Consider the following 10696-nt stretch of genomic DNA (forward strand, 5'->3'; position numbering starts at 1 on the left):
TTACATTCAACATCTCAATAACAAACTTCAAGATACTATAATTAGTGCAACCCGGATACAACTCACGCTTTGCATCTTCCTCAAGTTTGTCAAAATGGCGCACCTCCTTATCTTCGATTGCATTTCTTGGTTCCCCTCTAATTCGATCACCTACCAAGGCATCAATACCATCCATATGATCACCATCCGACATTTCATTATCATGAATGTTCTCGTTCAATACACGAGGTTCTCCACGATTATACTAATTAATATAAGATTGCATAACTCCATGATGCAGCAAATAGATACGCACAGTTTGAGGAGATTGTCGATAGCAATTCACACAGTGAATACACGGGCATGGAATATTACCACTCAAGTCCACAACCGCTCTTGCGGAATTAATAAATGCATTGACCCCTTCAATATATGGATGACTTAATCTGCCATCAGGTGTCTTACCCATAGTCATCCAACTTTTATCCATGTTTGACTACAATTATAAGATAAATCCTACTTTAGTAAAATAAGGACAACTCATGCATAATGTATTCTAACATCTAAGTCTATAAGCTACTTAGATAAAATTCTATCACATTTATGAATGCACAAGTCTATATTAATACTTAAACAAATATACATTGTACACTCAAACACTCCCAATATTAGTTTAAACCACCTTATAACACCGAGCAAGTCACCCGCTTGCTCTAACACAACAACCCACCAAAAAACCAATCACAAACATCACCTATAATGCTTACAAGTATTGAAATCGAATAAAGGAACACAATTGCTACTAATCAACAAGTTTCATTCACATTTGCAAAAATTGAAAAGCACTCCCAATATGTATTTAAACCACCTTATAACATCATGCAAGCCACCCGCTTGCTCTAACACAACAACCCACCACAAAACCAATCACAAACATCACAAGTACAATGCTTACAAGTATTGAAATCGAATAAAGTAATCTTCATCACATCTAATTAACATTATTAATTAACATTTGTAAGAATTGAAAAACACTCCCAATATATAATTAAATCACCTTATAACACCATGCAAGCCACCCGCTTGCTCCAACACAACAACCCACCACACAATTGCTACTAATCAACAAGTTTCATTCACATTTGCAAGAAATTAAAAACACTCACAATATGAATTTAAACCACCTTATAATACCATGCAAGCCACCCGCTTGCTCCAACACAACAACCCATCACAAAACCAATTTCCAACATTACAAGTATAATGCTTACAAGTATAATGCTTACAAGTATTGAAATCGAATAAAGGAACATAATTGCTACTAATCAACAAGTTTCATTCACATTTGCAAGAAACTAAAAACACTCCAAATATGAATTTAAACCACCTTATAACACCATGCAAGCCACCCGCTTGCTCCAACACAACAACCCATCACAAAACCAATTTCCAACATCACAAGTATATATAGAGTTTTATAAGTTTTTATCTAGAATATACTTACTTTGCTCAAGCGAAGTTTACAACTTTCAGAAAAAATCCAAAGTTAACCTGTGTTCTTCACCTTGTTCCTCGCAATCCCAATGATCTAATGGCTGCAGTCATCAACACATTCTTTTACAATTATGATCCTGAAACATGTGATATAACAGTTTATTGAAGGGAAAAAAAAAAAGTAGATTCTTTTTCAAATGCTTGTATTACTTACAGAATTTTATTAACAATACATGTTACACTTTTTTTTTGCCAAAATAAAATAAGAACTTTTTTTTTCAAGAACTTGATTTGATCGGTCATACTTAAGATATTAAATAAATTAGTTAGATTATCAATTGAAAAGATGTTAGCAAAACTTAATTAAATACAAAAACTTAATCAGTAATTTTACACTTAAAAAGTAATTAATTAATTTTATACATATTTTATTATCATTCTCCAAAATGTTCATCTTTCTTAACACTCTATTTGGGTCATTTCTTTCCTTTCTCTTTCATTTATATCTCTTGAGTATCAGAGCCACCTAATTAGGAAATGCAAAATACCTCCAATTTGTATCGCCTTTAACCTACCTCACTTCTATGGCCCACACAACCCATGATCCGACACTATCCCACCTAGTTGCTATCCCTACTATGGAGGTGGATATGAATAATTAAGTGCAATGCTAATAACATTTTATTTATTAAATGACACTCATTCACTAGTTTTGTTGGACCACTAAACAAAGATGATTCTTGCATAATTTCTCAATAACAAGTCTTTGCCTTTTTCCAGTAGTAGGCTAGTTCGGATATATATGTGTAAGAAATAGAAACTTGCAGCGGAATATAAGTAATCGGTTTTCCGGCATACCTCTCTTGGCCTAAACCGATGATCACACAGAAACTTTGAGATTGTTCTACGCTGTCTAGAGCCAACCTCCACGCAGACCAACTATTGAAACACGTTCTAAATTCCAATTTGTATGATCCACAAACCAAAAATGTTTCTCCAACAGTGTTGCATACTACTAGAGTAATGCAAACATAACCCACAACCTAAGAGCCTCACAACACTTTGTAAACACTGTGAGAAATGTAGAATTCGTTTACTGTTCAATGGGTACCATTCTTGGTGTTTATATACACACCACTCCATTAATACTGAGTGGGATAATGGACTTAGTGGGGTAGTGCAACAATCCAATACCATTACTTCATAACTCCTAGATGTTACAATCTGAGGCAAATAGAGGACATGCTCACATTAGGTGTCTGTCCATATTCTTTCAGTTTCTAACAATATGGGCACAAATTAACCTTGAGCATGAAACGAGATGACTTGTGAGTTCTTTTGTTTGAGGTTGCACATAGCCGAAAATCACTTGTTTGAACCCAAATTTAATGAGCACCAACTTGGGTTAAACTTAAATTTTGTGATGTTATATATGGTCACACCTGTCATATGAAAAAAGTTTCTATCATTTCACTTTCACAATTCCAAAAAAAGAATAAATATGTTTTTTTTTTTCCTTGAAAATTAAGTGGGGGTGGGGGGGGGGGGGGGGGGGGGGGACTGGAAACTAAGTAAATATAATTGCTGTTTTTTTTCTTTTCTTTTTTAATTTCTTCCCCCCCCCCCCCCCCCCCTTGTTTGCTAGAAATTGGAAGCGGGAAGCGGCAGCTAACTCGAATTGTAATTTTTTGAAATATTATTTCACAGCTTCAACACGGTTTTGACTTGATAGCTCATTCAACAAAATACAAAGTTGGAAAAAGACCTCAATACTTTCAAACTACATACTTTAAACAAGACTTTGGTATAACAAGCAAAGATTTTTATAAAATAGCTATGAAGCACGGGTGCGTTTCGGGACTCGGGTGCAGGTGCAAGACTAGGCAATTTTTGAAAAAGTAGGGCGTGGGTGCGGCAGGACTTGGCGATTAAAAAATTATTAAAATATTTCTATTTATATTTTCTATATATTTTTACTATTAAAATATTCTTAAAAAACACATTACTATGCCTTGATTCACAAAACAAAGAAAGAAGAAGAAGGCAAGAAACACATTACTATGCCTCTGAGGTGGGAATTTCGGCTGTTCCGGCTAGATTCAAGGCCGATTTCGGCTTGTTTCGGCCGTTTCAATCCGTTTCGGTCGCCGGCCGATACGACCCGATATGGTCGAATCAGCCCGGTTCAGTGCGAATTGGCATGAATCAAAGTCGAGTCGGCGCGAATCGAGCTAAGTCGGTGTGAATCTGAGAAAAAAAAAAAAAAAAAAAAAAAAAAAGCTCAAATGCGGCACCAACATGTGGGCAACCGCGTCGGACTTGAGTGCAGCACCCTCCCAGCCGCATCCGTGCTTTCTAGTAAAATAGACAAAATAATAGGAAACATAACCCCTTTATTTTAATACAAATAGTTAAATACGATATATTTGAATGGCCATTTAATAATAGTTGTTTTTTATTATTAAAACAAGACGTAATTATTATTTTTTTTTTTTTTTTTTTTTAGAAATAGGACCAAGCCCGAAAATATTATTAAGAAACTTGAATATGTAGAAACATAAGCATCTACATCAGATGGAACAGATTCTATCCAAACTAAAAAAGAAAAAGAAATCTTTGCTTTCTGGGCCAAGACATGTACAACATCATTACTTTTAACAATGTAAGAGAAAGAAGAACTCCTAAGGGAGTTTACAAGAATTAAAGTGTCCTTGGTTAAATGGCCAAAAGATGAGTAAAACATATCACGCCCTTGGAGTGCCTTGATAACAGTTTCTGAATCACCTTCGAATTTGCACAATTGAAGACCGAGTTCTGAAGCAAAAATGACCGCACGTCTGGCTGCTATCATCTCCAAGCTCTCCACATTGCGGTTTATGAATTTTTTCAGCCATTGCTGCAATAACCAGCCCCATAGAGTCCCTAACCATGATACCAATCCCAGCTTCATCACTCTCATTGAACATTGCTCCATCGAAGTTTGCTTTATAATTCCCCGGTTCTGGAGGTAGCCATTTGCGTCAACGGATCAATTTTCCCCTACTGCTGCTGGGTTCATCTCGGCATGACCGAAATTGCTGCAGAAAAGTTTTTGCAGCTTCTCCGATGCTTCCCAGAGGTATAGTCTTCTCCAACAACCTGGATTTGTTTCGATGAGTCCATATAGACCATGCTGTAGTTGCAAACAGCTCTGCCACTCTTGGTTTTGATATGAGCCGATCAACTAAGTCAAGAAAAGAACCATGAGCTGCCTCGACCCAATTTACCCAGCTGAAATCCATACACCACACAGCCTTCACCGCTTCACAATCCCACAGGGCATGTTTTGTATCCTCTGCAATTCTGCCACAGAGGTGACATGTAGGGCTTGCTAGAATTTCTCTCTTCATCAAGTTCACTTTAGTTGGTAAACAGTCTGAGCAAGCTTTCCACAAGAAGTGTTTGATTTTTCCAGGCACTTTTGAGTTTCCAAATCCCAGACATAAGCCCGAGACTCCACTTCTGGTTGAACCCGAGGCTGCTTCACTTCTTGAATCTTCGAATATAAGCTTGTAACCCGATTTCACCATTTTTTCCCATGACCAATAGAGAGAATCTGATTGAGCCGATGCACATAAAGGAATAGCTTTTATCTGTTGAACTTCAAAAGGGAGAAAAGAATTTTCAATCACTTGAGTCTTCCATTTACCCGATTCCTGCTCAATCAAATCTGCCACACAAGTCCCACTATCCAAACCCGAGAGAGAAGATGTAATTCTGCCTCTTGCAAGTCCTGGTATCCAACTATCTTGGAAGACTCAAGTCCTTAAGTATAGTATATGTACTTGAATCCCTTATTTAACAATAATAGGCTTTCTCAAATTATATATATTTTTTAATTTTTTTAGAATAAATTTTATCAATGAAGTTAATTAAAATTCACAAAATATGGGGCAATTATTTAAAGCCCATATATAATAGATAATACCGCGTGGTTGCTTAGTCTCTCTACCTGCCAGTTATTTATCATGCATCAGTCAAGAAGCTGTAGGATTGATTTCATCAAATGATTATAGTTCCTTCTCAAAAAAAAAAAAAATGATTATAGTTAATTTTCGTGACTTACTAGCTACTTACCGAAGAATTTTATACCACTACTTAATTACATGACTTCCCAGAGCCTCTATGAAGTTCATAAAGCCAATGCTTGTTAAATCTGGCAGATTTGGTGGCTGTGATCATTTAATTACATTACAAATGGTTGCCTTTGTTTATATGTGTTTAAGGGTATAGTTAAGAAAAAATAAAAGGTTTTTTTTGGGGAAAAATAAGATTTTTTTTTATTTATAATTATTCAAAGTAACGTCGTGAGGGGCTAATTTTGGAGAATAACCTCTATTTTAAAATTCTGTTTTGAAAACACAAATATTACATTGAAATAAGTTTTTTAAAACACAATTTCAGTGCAAAATGTAATATTTTTCGGAAGATAATTCTACCGTACCCCCTTTTTTTTGGAGGGTACGGTACCCAGTAGTAGGCAACCTGCTATACCAGGTTACCAAAACGTCAGCCAAAATGGGCAAATGCCATTTTCGCGCAAAATATACAGCAGGTAAAACTTTTCGCGTAAAACTTAAAAAAATAAAAAATTGCATGGAACTCGAGTTCTTGAAGTTCAAGTTCCATAAAAAAACGCCACTATAGGGATTTAAAACACCACTATAAGGCTCCCTATGGAGCAATCAAACTTAAAAAAACTTGCATGTTTTAAAACACCACTATAAAGCTTTAAAACGTCGCTATAGAGCTCCTTATGGAGCGATCAAACTTAACAAAAAACTTGCATGTTTTAAAACGCCACTATAGGGCTTTAAAAAATTGCATGGAACTCAAGTTCCATGCAATTTTTTATTTTTTTTTAAATTTTCAGTTTGTTATAACTCGATTGTCCAAAAATCGAGTTTCAAAACAGGAACATTTTCCTAATTAGTTTTGGAAATGAGGTAAAATGCTGGATTTTTTGCACGAAAAGAGCATTTGCCCATTTTGGCCCCAAAACATCACATTTGATGATTTCATTCTCACATTGTGTAGTACTAACATCATATGTGACTGTACTTTTGCCACATTCGGTAGTTCCCTTATTTTTTTCTCACATTTGATAGTACCATCATCATATTGTGTAGTACCAATATCACATGTGACTGTATTTTTGTCACATTCGGTGGTTCCCTTATATTTTCTCACATTTGATGATACCATCCTCATATTGTGCAATACCAACGTCACATGTGACTGCATTTTTGTCACATTCGATGGTTCCCTTATTTTTTCCTCACATTTGATGGTACCATCCTCACATTGTGCAATACCAGTATCACATGTAACTATACTTTTGTCACATTTGGTGGTTCCTTTATTTTTTTTTCTTACATTTGATGGTATCATCCTTACATTGCAACATCACATATGACTATACTTTTGTCACTTTTGGTGGTTCCTTTATTTTTTTTCTCACATTTGATGGTACCATCCTCATATTGCATAGTATCAACATCACATGTGACTGTACTTTTGTCACATTCGGTGGTTCTTTTATTTTTTTCTCACATTTGATGGTACCATCCTCACATTGCGCAGTACCAACATCACATGTGATTGTATTTTTGTCACATTTCCTTACATTGCGCAGTACCAACATCACATGTGACTGTATTTTTGTCACATTTGGTGATTCCTTTATTTTTTCTCATATTTGATGTACCATCTTCACATTGCACAGTTCTAACATCACATGTGACTGTACTTTTGTCACATTCGGTGATTCCCTTATTTTTTTCTCACATTTTATGGTACCATTCTCACATTGCGCAGTACCAATATCATATGTGACTGTACTTTTATCACATTCAGTGGTTCTCTTTTTTTTTTCTCACACTTTACGGTACCAACCTCACATTGCACAGTACCAACATTATATGTGACTGTACTTTTGTCATATTCGGTGGTTCCATTATTTTTTTCTCACATTTGATGGTATCATCTTTGATTTGTGCAGTACCAACATCATGTGTGGATGCACTTTTGTATAATAAAAAATTTTCAGGCTCTGCTCTCAGTTTTTGAGTCTCTGACTTTCTTCTCCTCTCTCTCAGTTTTAGTCTACGCTTCTCTCTTTAATTTCGTCTCTCTCAAATTCTTCTCGTTCAAACCATCCACAAGAACCTATCTAGAGCGACAATTACTAAACAAAACCCCAAGCAAGACCCACAAAAGAAGAAACAGATCCCTAAGCCATGAACAGTACCTCCCCAGCTCTAGCGAGGGAATTGTTCTCGCCAAACAATAAAAACCCATTGTTTATTTGCTATCCTGCGTTCCCTCTATCTCTCAACCGTGCTCTCTTTCCTTTCTCTTCGACTTTGCTCCATTTTCAAAAAGGACCTCACCATTAATTGACCTCGCCGGTGTAGGGAAAGGGGTTTTACACGGCGACGATCGAAACCCATTTCAGGTACTGTAGAGTTGGTTTGAAATTTCCCCAATTTTTTTTTGATTTGTGCTCTTTTTTTCACCAAAATTTCTTGATGATGGCGTTTGTGAGGTTTGCTCATTCCAAGTTGACTTTTTTTTTTTCCTCTATTCTGTTAGAAGAATTTGATAAAGTTCACATTTTTATTGATTTTTTGTGAGGATTTGTGTTTGTTTGGGGTTTGATTTTGATGGGTATTTATTGTTTTGGTGATTGGTCGTTTTGTTTATGGTTATTTAATCTTGCATGCGTTTCATACTTTTGGTATCCTCCATTTGGCTGCTTAGAATGTATTGGGAAAAGAGAATAAAATGGAATCTCAAATTTCAATGTTTTGTATTGTTTTGGATTTGAAAAAAATGATAATAATACATCTGAGTGGGGTTTATTGATTTTTTGTTTCCCTAGGTTTAAATTGATGGGAAATTTTGGGAACCAAAAGCTTGAATTCCCTTCACTTTTCCCACCTCTTCTCTATAACCAAACAGAGGTGTAAGGCTTTTGCATTTTGCACTGTAGGCTTCAGCTTTTTGCGTAATTTGTCCAATTCATTGGTTGTACTACAAATTTTGTAAAGGTTTGTAAATGCTAGGCCTTTTGTATTGTTATCTCTCTATTCTCAAGCTAACTATTTAATTTGTATTTGACTTCCCCCATTTACCTCATTCTATGAATAGCAAATTACTTGAAATGAAACCCTTTTCTTGTCTGAGCACTGACATGTATTTTTTGACTGATCTTAGGAATATGTGTATAATCGGCTTCAAACAGTTAATTTAAGTCTTGTGCCTCATTTTAATTTGTTCATTTGTCAATTTTATCAGTATATTTACTTACTTTCTTGGTTTCCAGCTATGGTTGGTATTTCTCCTTTGTGCAAGGATTTGTCTACTTGATACTTACATACTTACAAGGTTTCACCCCCAAGAAAATGGTGAACCCTTGGAAGACGTATGTGAAACTCTCTGCTGTTCTTGTGGGTTCTCATGGATTAACAAAGGGGTCCTTGGCCTTTCTTAATTATCCAGCTCAGATCATATTCAAATCAACAAAGGTAAATGGTGAAGGAATATTTGTTTGTGTCAATTATAATTTTTGGTTTCTACATCTGTTGTTGATCAACTTCATTTTGTTATAATTCTGGAAATCTAAATAAAATTTTTGAGAATTTTACTGTATTGGATATCATTTGATTGAGCCATTCGTATACATTATTTCGAAATGTAGAATATCTAATTGAAGATGCCTTTCATTTTTCTGACATATGTGTCTGTGATTGTGAGAATTCAAGTCCTGCTTGTCATGATAATGGGTGCCTTCATTCCTGGCTTAAGAAGGAAATATCCAATTCATGAATACATCTCTGCTCTGCTTCTAGTAATTGGTCTAATCCTTTTCACCTTAGCAGATGCCTATACATCTCCTAATTTTAGCATTTTTGGTGTTGTAATGATATTGGGTGCTCTAATCATGGATGCCTTTCTGGGAAATTTTCAAGAAGTAATTTTTACCATGAATCCTGATACCACACAGATGACTAATCCTTCCCTTGTGTTTATGATTGTCAAAAAGAATCGTGATCAAAACAACAAAAAACTGCTTTTATTCTAACTTAAAATTGTGTTATTTTTCTCCTAACAGTCAGAGATGCTATTTTGCTCAACAGTAGTTGGGTTGCCATTTTTAGTTCCACCAATGATTTCAACAGGAGAGCTGTTTAAGGCTTGGAATTTTTGATACAGGATATGAATGAAGCATTTTATGTGTTGTATTCTCTCTTTCTTTCTTTCTTTTTTTTTTTTTTTTTTTTGAATGCATACATCTGTTTTTATTGTCTTTCCTGAGGTCATCACTCCCATTTCTAGGTTTCACTATCATTGTTATGTTTGCTTGTTGGAAACTTAAAGGTTTAAATGTTGTGGAACATTTAAATCTTAGGATCTCATAACAACATTTTTCATGGAATTTAACTTTTGGGTTTTTTATTGATGTCAGCATGCAGATAACAACTGCTAGAAAGGTGGTCACTCTGTTCCTGTAATTCTTGATATTTACCAAGCCATTAACTGAATAGCACGGGACGAGGTTGTTGCTCATAGAAATGGGAATCATCCTAAAGATGTTGCTTGAAAACAAATTGTCGGGTAGCAGTGCCGCTGCAAAGCATAGAAAACCATCCATAAAAGCAGACAATAGCCTACCAGCAAATGGAGGTGTAGTGGAGGAAGAGAGAAGGCCTAGTTTGAAGATCAAAGTAGTTGTTCATTTTTTTAATTATTTTTTTTTATTTTTTTTCCAATTTGTTGTTTCGGGTTCCCTAATTCAGCTAGGTCATAGAGGTGGACAGAAAGCACAAGAGAAAAAAGAGAGAAGAGAGTGAGATATAGAAAACTATGATGAAAATTCAACTAGTGTTTTGGTACTATTCATGGGTTTCACTATACGATTTCAACTAATTTATACCTTTATTTACAGTACTTACAACAAAAGGTTTTCAATTTCAACAAAATAAACAGATCCCAAACAGACCCTAATTCTAGCCCATTTAGAAAATTAGATACCACATAAAAGTATTGATTCAGAGTTTAAATAACTAGGGTGGTCTGAAACATACTGTATATAGCCAACAGGTATTAGATTTCCCACCAAGTCTATGGATCAGAAGTTGCCAAAAGGGCCTCGGCTCAAAAAACCTCAAAAAATGAGTCC

The 10696-nt window shown here is 35.4% G+C and overlaps 1 protein-coding gene across 3 annotated transcripts in view; it reads left to right on the forward strand.

Annotated features, from left to right (window-relative positions):
• The window catches only part of LOC126706277 (putative RING-H2 finger protein ATL21A), a 35051-nt gene extending 24639 nt beyond the window's left edge, over window positions 1-10412 (forward strand). The window contains exons 1-3 of one of the 3 annotated variants that reach the window (XR_007648547.1): window positions 7547-7969; window positions 8840-9041; window positions 9983-10412. The gene's annotated coding sequence lies outside the window, so the exon portion shown is untranslated. Of the gene's footprint in view, window positions 1-7546; window positions 7970-8839; window positions 9042-9982 lie in introns of those variants that run through there. The other 2 variants (XR_007648545.1, XR_007648546.1) reach the window with 2 other exon arrangements.
• The last annotated feature ends 284 nt before the right edge of the window (window positions 10413-10696 follow it).

The sequence above is a fragment of the Quercus robur genome, chromosome 11 (assembly GCF_932294415.1).
Source record: "Quercus robur chromosome 11, dhQueRobu3.1, whole genome shotgun sequence".
NCBI lineage: Eukaryota > Viridiplantae > Streptophyta > Magnoliopsida > Fagales > Fagaceae > Quercus > Quercus robur.